At 38.9% G+C, this 12252-nt stretch overlaps 1 non-coding gene across 1 annotated transcript; it reads left to right on the top strand.

The window, feature by feature from the left end:
• Positions 1-1344: 1344 nt before the first annotated feature.
• LOC142104706 (small nucleolar RNA SNORD50) lies at positions 1345-1416 on the top strand. The gene has a single exon (XR_012679649.1). It is a non-coding gene; the product is annotated as a small nucleolar RNA SNORD50 (small nucleolar RNA).
• Positions 1417-12252: the final 10836 nt, after the last annotated feature.

Here is a 12252-nt window from a genome sequence, read left to right as displayed (position 1 = left end):
AGCCTGTTCTGGACTTTCCACTGGATGGATTTGGATGACATATATAAAGATTATTGGTCTGTTTGTTTATTTGTTTGTCTGTTGGGTTATGTATTCGGAGACCCTTGTTCTTATAGGGATGAATCCAATGTGAGGCCTGCAGTTGTATTCTGGACAGGTTTTAAGGGGTTAGGGTTCCAGTCGGATCTCCTATTGCTGTACGTTGGATAGATCTTTGACCCAGGGAATTTTTTCTGAGCCTTCCACTCGATGTATTTGGACGAAAACTTCACAGAGAGGTAACTTTGGATCCAGGAAGACATTCTGGGGATTGAGGTCCCAGTCAGACCTTATTATCGCAATCCAAGCCCACCCGAACAGTGCGGATCCGACGGCGATCCGAGCACTGTTCGGGTATTTCCGGTGGGGGGAAACAGTCAAAGCGAGGCGAAGACTCCAAATCCCGCCGTCGGATCTCGCGAGACTCGGATAGTATAGGGAGGTTGGGTTTTTTAGCGCTCCTGTGTCCTGTCACTCTGTCCTGCTGAATCCTGAATAATAATGCTAAATAATTCGCAAAGGGAAAAAAAAGGAACCGGTCGTAAATAAAGGTAATTATTCACTTTTAAGCACATCGCTGGTATTAAAAGCTGAAGACTTTAATATAATCTCGACAAAAATGTGATTGAACAATGACTAGGATCTGACTGTGTGGTTGCATTGAGCTTTGCATGGAAATATGCACAGTGTAAAGAGTGAAAATGTGACTTCAGCACTATCCTGTACATTCATTTTACCTTTTCCATTTATCTTCTAAAATTAGATTTGAGAGCAAGAGAGTGTCAGGAATGCCTTTGCTACATATATAATGTTTTTATTGTATTACACCTAAAAATGTGCTTAACCATCTAAAATTAAGAACAGCTTATTTTTTCAAGTGGATGCATAGCCCTCAATCAGCAAGAGAACCCCCCGAACTGCACAGATTTTTGCAAAATAAGCAAGTTCATTCACAAGAATGTAGGTAAAAATATCTTAAGCAATGTGAGAGGTACATGGTTTGCACTTTTGTAAAGTTACCTTTTTTGTCTGACCTCACTAATATGTGTCACACACACTTGTATTGGGCGATCAGTTGTGCCCGTGTATATGAATCGTAACACTGTTACTTAAAAAAAATCCTTAAGGGCTGCACTGCAAGATAAGAAATATAATGCTATGGGGCATATTTAATAATTAATCTAGGATTTGAAGCTTCTATAAACATATACTCTGTAGCTTGATTTTCAGTAGGATGCAGAAAAAAACACCTTTTCAAATCTTTTATATTGATGAACATAAAGGTGGTCAAACTTAAATTTACCTGAACTGTGATGAATCTATCCCGAACCTGACTTGTGTGATGACACACTTTATTATGGATCTGACTGCTGAGTTCATTTACGTGGTGATAAAAGCTAGGTATTTCAGTGAATAGTTGGGAGTATCTTGTATGGAGAAAACTATTTGGTTAGCTTCTCGGCATCAAGTGTATTGACATTGTTTATCCATAAAGTATGTGTTCCATATTTCACTGGCCATGCCCCTGTGTGCATATTTGTACAGATTATTTGCGTTACCTAGGAGACTGCAAGCAAGGCACTGATCTTGCCGTATAAGTCCAGTGGTACTGCTGTTTAAGTCCACTGATCCTGCCACGTGTTGGGCCACGTGTTTGTGCCTCCCACTTGTGTCGCTTAGCTTAGTCATCCAGCTACCTCAGTGCAAACTTTTGACCTAAAAACAATATTGTGAGGTGTTCAGAATAGACTGGAAATTAGTGGAAATGATTGTTATTGAGGTTAATAATAGCGTAGGAGTGAAAAAAATAAAAATAAATGGATTTTAGCACTTTTTATGCTTTTTAAAAAAAAATCAGAACCCAAAACCCTAAATCAGAACCAAAACCTTTCATGGGGTGTTTTGGCAAAACAAATCAGAACCCAAAACCTCAAGCTAATCAGAACCCAAAACACAAAACACTAAAAGTGGCCGGTGCACACCCTTAGTTGAAACCCAGCTTTCTAAGCTTCCTGTCAGGCATTGCTCTGGCTGACTTCTTAATTGATTAGACCAGGTCTCCAGCTCTGTGTGTGTGTGTGTGTGTGCAGATTTAACCCTCTCTGCACCTTTAGGCCGTGGTTTCCCAGGAAAACCACCACTCTTTCCTCCAGTATAAGGTGGCAAAGTGTCCCAATTGCCACAATTAATATATATATATATATATATATATATATATATATATATATATATAACTTTATTCATGCTCATTGATGCAAATATCCACTCAGTCAATCATGTGGCATCAGCTCAATACATAAAGGCATGTAGATATTGTCAGGAAGTTCAGTTGTTGTTCAGAATGAACACCAGAGTGGGAAAGAAATATAATTATTGTTGGTGCCACACGGGTTGGTTCGCGTATCTCAGAAATTGCTATTCTCCTGAGATTTTCATGCACAACAGTCTTTAGAGTTTAGCGACTGGTGCACAAAATGAAAAAATACCCTGTGAGTGGTAGGTAGATGCCTTGTTAAAGAAAGAGGTCAAGGTAGAATTGCCAGACTGGCTCAAGTTGATAGGAAGGTTACAGTAACTCAAATAATCATGTGTTAAAACTAGTGTTATGCAGAAGATGCATCTCTAAATGCACACAATGTCAATCTTTGAAATGGATGGGCTACAGCTGTGGAAGACCACACTGGGTTGAACTCCTTTTCAGTTAAGTACATGAAACTGAGGCTACAGTGGACACAAGCTAACCATAACTGGACAGCTAATGACTGTATAGAATGTTGTCAGGTCTGATGAACATTGATTTATGCTGTGACTTGCAGATAGGTCTAAATAGGTGGTCGAAGTGGAAATTTAGAAGTGTTCCTATGTGCCCCTATCTTTATTGACTGTATCCCCCTCTCTCCTTTCCTAGCTGCTCTCCCCTGGTCCTTTCACTAGTAAATTCACACTTTTGCCCCTTGATCATCACAATGTGACCCCCCTTTATCACACTGTGACCCCCTTCATCACACTGAGCCCCCTCCATATCACACTGTGCCCTCATTCATCACACTGTGCCTCCTCCATATCACATTGTTCCCCATCACTCATCACACTTTGCCCTCCTACATCACTCTCATTCCCTCAATCACAATGTATCCCTCCATATCACAATGTGCCCCTCCATCACTCTGTGCCCATTAGATTGTGCTCTACTTCATCACCCTGTGCCCATTACATTGTGCACTTCTTCATCACCATGTTTTCCCTGCTGCCCCCCTCTGTTTCTACTTACCTTTCTATGAGGTTCTTTCTTCTGTCTCCTCATCTTCCTTTCTTCTTTCTTTTGTCTCCCGCTTGTCCACGGGAGCTGCATGTGTCAGAAGCTCCCTGTTCTACTTTGCGTCGCTCCTCATTGACGGTGTCGGGATGTGATGACAAATGAGACTGAACCAGAGAAGAGCAGGGAGCTGCTTCCACATGTAGCTCTCATGAACAGGTGGGGAATGCAGTCAGAGCGGAGCACATCTCCAGCATTGCGCTCCCCCGCCTTTCTTTCCACGGTAATCACTGATCCTGGATACTCCTGAAAAGGGGCGGAGACTTCCCAGCACATACCGCCCCACTTCGAGCACTGATCTAAAACTAAACTAAGAGTATCAAATTTATGATTTTCAATGGCAAAAAACAGGGCTGTCCTGGCATAGTCTAGACAAAGGAGGTCAATATTCATTTAATAAGGGGGATAAAAAAATTATTTAGCAATTCTTGATTTTGAAAAAATGTGAAACTGTCATGACATATGAAATTCTAACTTATCTGATATAGTAAGGTATATTAACATATTTTAAAAGCTTTCATATATTTGTAACAACTGGACAGATATATTCAAGGCATGTAATATGTTTTTAGGAGCCCACTCACCAGTGAGATTTCAGGGACTCTGAAGTAAGAATAAGTGGAAAAGAAGAATAAGTGGACAAGCCAATATGGCACAGTTATCAGGGATTGCAATAATGGAGGGGCTAAGGTTGATGGTAATGGGATAGCTAAAAATGCATGGTGATTAGTTATTCAAATGTGAATGTGAATACTGGCTTAGTATATTACATAATTTGGTCGCTAAATTAGCGTTTGGTAGCTCAAACAATATATAAAAATAGTACTATAATATTAAATCACTCTTTATATAATTAATTATTGTTATGAACTCTCATTATCACTGACACATTGCTGATGAAGAGCATGCTTCTTTTAGCTCAATGATTTAACAGAGCAGCCAACATAGGGATCAGTGGTACTCCCTAATCACTGCTGCCTGATTATTCTGGCTCCACTGTCATATAATCCCTGATCATAGTCATGTCAGGGTCCCCAATGAAGCAGGATTTCCAAATCTGATTTATGGGTTGCTGTGGCTTCCGACTTGCAGCATTCTATCAGAAGAGCGAGATATGGGCAATTGGTTGGGTCATATATGTTTGTGGCTGATGAAAAGGTTGGTCCCAGCAGCCAATAGTAGAGAAGCTCTTCATGACCACAAAGACTGCTCAGATAGTTGCCTGTGTGTTAATCCATGATGCCAAATGTATGAAACAGACAGTGGATGTTACCTATTGTTAAAATGTAAGATGCTAGATATAAAATGCAATGTAAAATATTCTTGCTATTTAAATGAATGCAAAGAATTCTCAAATAGAGCATCCAGAGCTCACAACATTATCACACACAGTTTGTTCTGACAAATCATGAATCTATTGTGTTTAATTCTGAATCTTCGAAGTTTAGTTTAGTTTATAAGGAGGAAAACTGTACAAATATGTGATTACAAAAAAAAGTGATATAATTTTATGCACATAGTTCTTTATTATGCTTAGACATTATCTATAACAATGGATTAGTTATTACCCTGCATCAGTAAATGTCATCATTTTATTACAGCTGGGACAAAATGCACCGAAGAAGAAGTAATAATGTTATGCAAATAACAACCATGAAATTTACTGTTATTGATCAACAAAGCTTTCCATGTTTAATCCTATAAACTCTAAAATGTTTTTCAATTTATCCTGTGCATTTTATCTGGTAAATTTAAGTGACATCTAAATGACTTCTTTTTTGATGCATCACATTCTAACTTTACAGTTTGACTAATAATCAGTTTTAGGCAAATGCTTTGTAAAAAAAAAATATTGGCTAAGATCAGAAATCTAATATGCATAGGCAAATAGTTAAAGTAAAAATAAAACATAAAACGCCTGAGTGTAAAATCATCTAAAAATGTATCAATAACTGTACATAGTGTAGGGACTTCTGGTGGGAGTGGATTCCGTGATTTTATCTGAATTCCTGATAGCGGAAAATAATCCAGCTCCATCAAGGCTATAGAACTATTATATATATGCATATGTACATACAACATATGCACATAGACTTATATGGTATTGGATGTTTTTTTGTGATTTGTTTTGTTTGTTTGTTTTGTTTGTTCTGGAATTGAGCGCTTTAAGATTTATTTTTTTATGTTTAAGACCTTTATTGGCATTTGAAAACCAGGTATCAGTACTCAGTGGACGACCCTAAATCTGCCCATATAAAAAATGGTCCATATAAAAAAAAGGTCAATCTATTACTGGAATCATCTCTGAAGTCAGCTCTGAAGTTACCTACCTCTTATCACACACCTGGATTCAGCAACTCACCCAGCAAAAATCCTTGGGGGATGGAGATGGAGAGATTGCAGATAGAATATTGAGGGCACTTCATATATCCTCTCCAGAGAAACTGAGATTAACAAAGCATCTTAAACAAAGAGTAAAAGGCAGGACTGTGGAGATGCAGCTCTTGGGTACGACACCTTGCAGAGGCAGTCTCTATCTGCTGAAAAGTAATTAGCCACATTGAATACACACAAAAGAAGATAAAGGACAAGAGGATAAGGCTTTTGCTTAAAATAATTAAATTCATTAAAACAATATTTGCAATGTTATGTGTTTAAAATGTAAATTATTTTCCTTTTTTTGGGTGGTGAAGGTAATGTGTTGTAAACGATTTTGGATTGACAAGCTTCTTGCAGTGTGTCTTGTCACTTTGCCCAGGGTCTGAGTATTTACTATATTTTTTTTCTCTTCTTGTCTCTATTTCTTACACAGTCCTCCAACCAGTTTGCCAGGATTTAGTTTATAGAGTTTTTGTCCTCGAGTGGAAATCTTTGTGCTATTTTTGTGGAGCACAACCTCTGATTTTCCTGTGTGGTAAGTATCTAGTCCTACCTACTCTTGTATCTGTTGTGACTCTCTTTCTGTTACCTTTTGGTGATATATGGAGAAATATGGAGAAATATGATGCAGGATTTTCATGTTTGTATGATTTGTATGTTTGGAGTCTACATTGCAACTACAAAGTTTAGAATGTAATTTCTTAATTTCTTTCTTTATTTTTAAATCCTCCTTTTCTCTCACATATAGAGTATTCTTCAAATGGATGAGGAAGCCTTCCTCGAGGAGGTTGTTCCTCCACACCATCCAAACCAGCAACTGGTACAACATCACCATGCTAATGAGCATGTCTTCAGGCCATGTGTCAGCCTCTTTAGGATGTCAAATGCTGAGGTTGTCCGTCGCTATCGACTTACTCCTTATGTCATCTTGGATACCATGCACATTGTGCAGAGTGACCTTGAGCCAATGTGCCACAACCCTACAGCAGTACCGCCATTGACCAAACTGTTGGGGGTACGGCACTTCTGTGCCACTGGGTCCTTCCAGGTATGTCCCAGGCCATCTTTAGTTGTGTGCTGAAGGTTGTGCTAAGGGCATTCACACAGTTTATACATCTGCCACTCAGTGTCCCTGTGCGCATTAAGCGGCAGTTTGTCACCATAGATGGCTTTCCGCACGGGGGGCAGAAGATGGGACACATGTGGCCTTGGTCCCTAAGATTTTGGATGCTTCTGAGTATTTGAACTGGAAGCATTTCCACTCCATTAATGTCCAGGCTATATATACGTCTCTCCAGATTTTAAACCTGGTTGCCGTATGGGGTGAGAGTATCCATGACTCCTTTGCGTTTCGGCAATCAGGGACATGGCGAAGATTGCAAGAGAGACAAGGGGGTGCAAGGCCACATGGAGACGTGTGCCTTCTTGGTTTTTAGATTTATGTATTAACTCTGTCTTTCTAACCTTTTTGGCCAATTATTAACTTCCGAGGCACTGTACCCAGAATGTGAACTTTGTCCTCGGATGTTCGTTTTCCACATTGGGTAATATAGTGTAAGTTACAAGCTATTGTTTAGTTTAATTTTTAGGTGTTTGTTTGACCAAGTTTACAAAACTCATGTTAATGTTCCATGATTTTTAAACAACAAACTCACATTTTTTTGTTACATAATGTAAAGAAAATAGCTATTTTTTTACACACTTTAAAGCTAGTTATCTCTCAAAGATCACATGCCTAAGCTAAGGTGTTTAGAAATGTGTCTATAATCCAAATTTATTATAATTTTTTGTTTTCATTTATTTTTTTTGGTGTGGTTAGTTTTCAACTATTATTTACATGTAAATTATATATTGTCCATGGTATCCCTCAAATATCACATATAAATCACATTGTAACAAGTTTTCAGCCACCTATGGAATTTGTTTCAGCAAATGTGTAACGTTTACAATAATGTATTGTTCCTTTTACCAAATAGCCCTGACTTACCAGGCTATTTGACTTTTGTATCATGTACTAGTTACATCATACTATGTGACCATTTTGGAGGGGGGTCCTTTGTTTGTCCAAGAGTGTATTAAAGGTTGGTTATTTTGTCTTTCTTCTCACCCTACATAGGAGATAACGCTAATCCCTTACACCCTTGGCTCCTCACTTCAATGTTGAACCCACACACAGAGCGTGAGCCACCAGATCAGTCATTGAATGGGCCATTGACATTTTAAAGGCACGTTTTCGCTTTCTGGACCGGTCTGGTGGTGCACTGATGTATGGGCCTAGTAAAGTATATGACATCATAGCTCTGTGTGTGTTGTTTCAAAATATTGCAATCCAGAGTGGGGCAAAAGGGGTGGAGGACGAGGTTGCTGGGATAGATGAGGTGGGGGAGGCCGAACCCAGACCTCAGGAGAGGGTTGAGGGTGCCAACTTCAGGCAGTATGTGATTGACACATTTTTTATGTAACTCCAATTTATCATATGTGTTACATTGCTATTGTCAAGTCTATAAGACGCGAAGCAAATCTGATTTTTAAACTATAAATTCAAAATGAAATATTGTTGTGGCAAACTTATAGCAAATCATACATCTGTAATTATCAGAATCAAAATGAATCCATAATAAATCCTATAAAAATAGAGACTACGGTGTAAGCCTAACCAAGCTTTACTACCCAACTCCTAAATAATTTATGATCTGAGCTTCGCTTAGCTTAGGTATCTAGTACAAGCATTTTGACCCAACAAACAAAAACTTCCCTTAACGTTTTATTTGCTGCTATGATGTCAATAATGCTGAATTTGCCAAACTCAAAGGACTGACATTTCCAAAGTCTGGCTTTGCATGTTATATAATACTTCCCACCTTCATCCACCCAAGTGGGTATACAAAGTACACACAGTAAATTAATATATGAACTTATATTGTTGTAAATGGATTATTTATGTTTTTTTGAGCAACAGCAAAAGATGACAGCCTGCTTTAAATTCAGCATAACCTGCATTATCACACTGTCGAATCTAAATCAAATTGTTCACCTGTAAGTGTCAGTTTATCAGTTATGAGCTCATCAGCTGGAGAGAATGAAATACACTGCATGGTTTGAGTGTACAAATAAACTCTGCTTTATTAGTTACAAGTTCCTATCTATATAGCAAAAATCACGTATTGCAGAAAACTATGCCCCAAAAGGTTTTAACCACTCATGCTCCCTTAACACAGATGTTAGTATATTCTCTCATTATCCACACTAGAACTCCCCAGGAGGGGGGCGGGGGGGGGGGCTGGCTTATCTCCTGTCTGGTATGTCCAAGGTTATAAGAATAGCCTTGCAAATAATGAATTACTCCTACAAAACAGGTGCATCTAATTGTATTTAAGCTATAACAGAACAAAATGGCTATAAGGCAACAAGATGGTGGCAGCTTAGCAAAATCACATTTCTCAAAACCTTGAACCATCTTGAAAAGCCACCAACCATGCCTATGAGTTTCTTCTATTAGGCCTTATTGTTTGTACATCACCAAAGGAAATATTAAAAAAAACACCCTAGTATATATGTAGTGTCCTTTGTTTCTATCTTATTATTTGTAAATAAATATTAACCTGCAATAGTCCAAGCAATCATTCCCACTGATCTCTATGCTGCTTAGGACACTGTTGTTCACCCTCTTCTCATACACACACCCTTAACTCCATTGTCCTTTGTGACACATTTGTGTCCTGGTTCACTTACTCATTCTGACAGGATGGATCGCCGATGCCATCCTGTCTGTTGTTGCTGGGAACCGGCTGGGCTTACTTTGTCACCATTCCCTTTCATTATTTCAAATGCGCCCTCTAACTGCAGTAGGAGGGGCTTACAAATACTGCCACCACTGGACTCTTTCACGGCATCCAGAACTGTGTTCCTTCTGGGTAACTGTCGCTGCTAGGGTACCCCCTTGCTGGTGTACCTGGCCTTGTACCCTTGATCTCTTCCTAAGGATTAGGGTTGCTGTGGATGGATCCTCCCCTGGCTTATCACACTGGCCAGAGCTGCTGGTACAGTAAAGCTTTATCCAAACCTCAGTACAACCAGAAATGAATTAGAAGTGGGTCTAATCTGTAGGCCACAGGAATTTCAGCATGGAAGAAGTTGTCAAGCAGATCTTTGAAGCAAGTGATATTTATTTAGCTCCAGTGCCCTGAAGGGCATTTCAAACTGTTTGAAAGTACCAGTGATCAAGAGGTCAGAAGAAACGGAATGACACATTTCAGTAAAAGCCAATGCTGTTTTATACAGTTTTGGACACAGCCTCACAGGAGAAGAGAGCCGCCTGAAGTCTGAGTTATTTTTAGTATCAGGATGCAATAGGTTTCCCCAAACATGGATTTAAATACAATTTATACTTAACAAAGCTTACACTTATATGTGATATCCTAAAATTTGCTGTGAATCTATGCATCCTGTTTCAGAGACAGAGGAAAAAAAATTGTGAGAAATCGCGATTTTAGTCCCAAACTTATTAAATGTATCAAGCTGTGATTTTTACCCTGATCTTCAAAATCGCTGGTCATCTCTGGTGCTTTTCTGCAATGTCAAACACTCTCATGTTAGCTAACTCTCCTGTATTGTAGCAGCGTGTTCTATAAACTCATCACTGTTACACCGTTCTGCAATACAGCCGGAGCTCCGTCAGCTGTCTAAACTGTAAAAAATAGATGAAAGTTTAAAAAAAAAAAAAAAAAGCATGGGGTCCCCCCTCTATTCACTTATTAGCCCTAATGTTGCCAGACTACTGCTGGTTCCGTGAAAATCGGGGAAAAAAATTGCGTGGAGAACCACAAGTGCCAACATGCCCTGACACCCAGGCCTGGCTGGGACCTGTAGTACCACATAAGAAAATGTTAAATAAACCATCACACACTTGTTAAAATCACAACATTTAATAAAAATAATAAACCCACAATAAAGTCAATAAACACCCTCATTTATACCATATATTTTTATTAAAAATAACAAGTGCCCTGAAATTCACTACAGATGTTTTCATCTGTTGTCAGCAGCTTTTAATTCTAAAATGGCTGTAAACCAAGTCCCAATTAAATTTGCATCCAAAGTTCGGCTTGAAAAGTACAAAAATAATTTGCAGATCCAAAGTCCTTGCTTGTAATGTCCCAAAAGTATTTGTATCTAAAAGGTGCTGCTTGTAATGTCTTCTTTTCTTCTTGGGCAAAAAGCTTCCCTTGTTGATTGCAGTCTTCATTTCTTCTTGGCCAGGGGGGCCCTCTTGTTGCTTGAAGTCTTCTTGTCTTCAGCCAAGAGGGTCCCAGAGGGTAAGATCCTAGCCGGAACATGCTTGAGAAAAAAAAAAATTCAGAGAGCCGCAGCAAACAGCTTCTACACTGTAGAAGCTACAATGTGCAATGAGCTTAGCTCATTGTGCTAGGTCTATTTATAGTGTTAGGGGATTTTCCCATGAAAATCATCTCAGTTTTGGGTCACCATCGAATTCCTCAAAAGTTTGATGGTGGCCCTAAACTTTGTCGAGGGTTTTGAACCAATGTTCAATTCAGTTTGAGCTACTCCTGCAAAATTTTCCCACTGATTGCACTAAAGTGGCTTACATCATATCGCTCCTCTCTGGACAAGCTCTGACATGGTCTTCCCCTCTGTGGGAAAGAAACAATTCTTTATTGCAGGATTGTGCTGCATTTACTGCAACCAAATTTTCGATGAGCCAAGGTCTTGTTTCCTCAGTCACTTCAAGTTTACTCAGACTCCAACAGGGTTCCCATACCCTTACTGAATACATTATCCAGTTCTGTACACTTTTAACCGAGCTACAATGGAATAATGAAGCCCTCGTGGTAACATTCTGGCAACATGGCAAGAATGTTGCCAAATAATATCACAATTAAAATAACTTTCAGTAAGTTGCTAGACAAACACATAGGGCCTAAGTCATTAAGGAGAGTAAGACAAAAATAAAAGGAGTAAATGTTCTTCTGGACAAACCATGTTACAATGCAAGGGGTGTAAATTAGTGTATTATTTTGCACTCCCTAAAGACTCAGGCCTATAGTTCCTTGTTTTCACTACCTTCAAGTTCATTGTCAGCATATATCAAGGTATTTTTTAACATAAATCTGGCACAATCCTCAGAACTCACCATAGAGGTCTAAAGAAGGTCTGAACAACGCCATCCTTAAATAATCCTCTTGCCATCATTAAAGTAAATACTGATGCAATATAGGCAGTATAAGAAGTATTATTCTAAGTATAACTAAGTTTGCAATTTAAGCATTTACATTTATATATTGCTTATAAACACACATTACAAAGTATACTTAAGAATACACAAAATATGGCTGTTCTTACTAAATTTGGTTATGGGGGCTCCTTTCTTCAAGCTATAGCTACCTTGTATACTACGTCTGCTAGAGTGCTCAGTAATGGGTTCCTCTCCTCTGCCTTTCAGATTAGCAATGGTACCAGACAAGGCTGTCCATTACACCCCCTGATTTTTGTTCTTGCCA

Source organism: Mixophyes fleayi, chromosome 10 (genome assembly GCF_038048845.1).
Source record: "Mixophyes fleayi isolate aMixFle1 chromosome 10, aMixFle1.hap1, whole genome shotgun sequence".
In the NCBI taxonomy this organism is placed as follows: domain Eukaryota; kingdom Metazoa; phylum Chordata; class Amphibia; order Anura; family Limnodynastidae; genus Mixophyes; species Mixophyes fleayi.
This window is presented reverse-complemented; position numbering and strand designations above follow the sequence as displayed.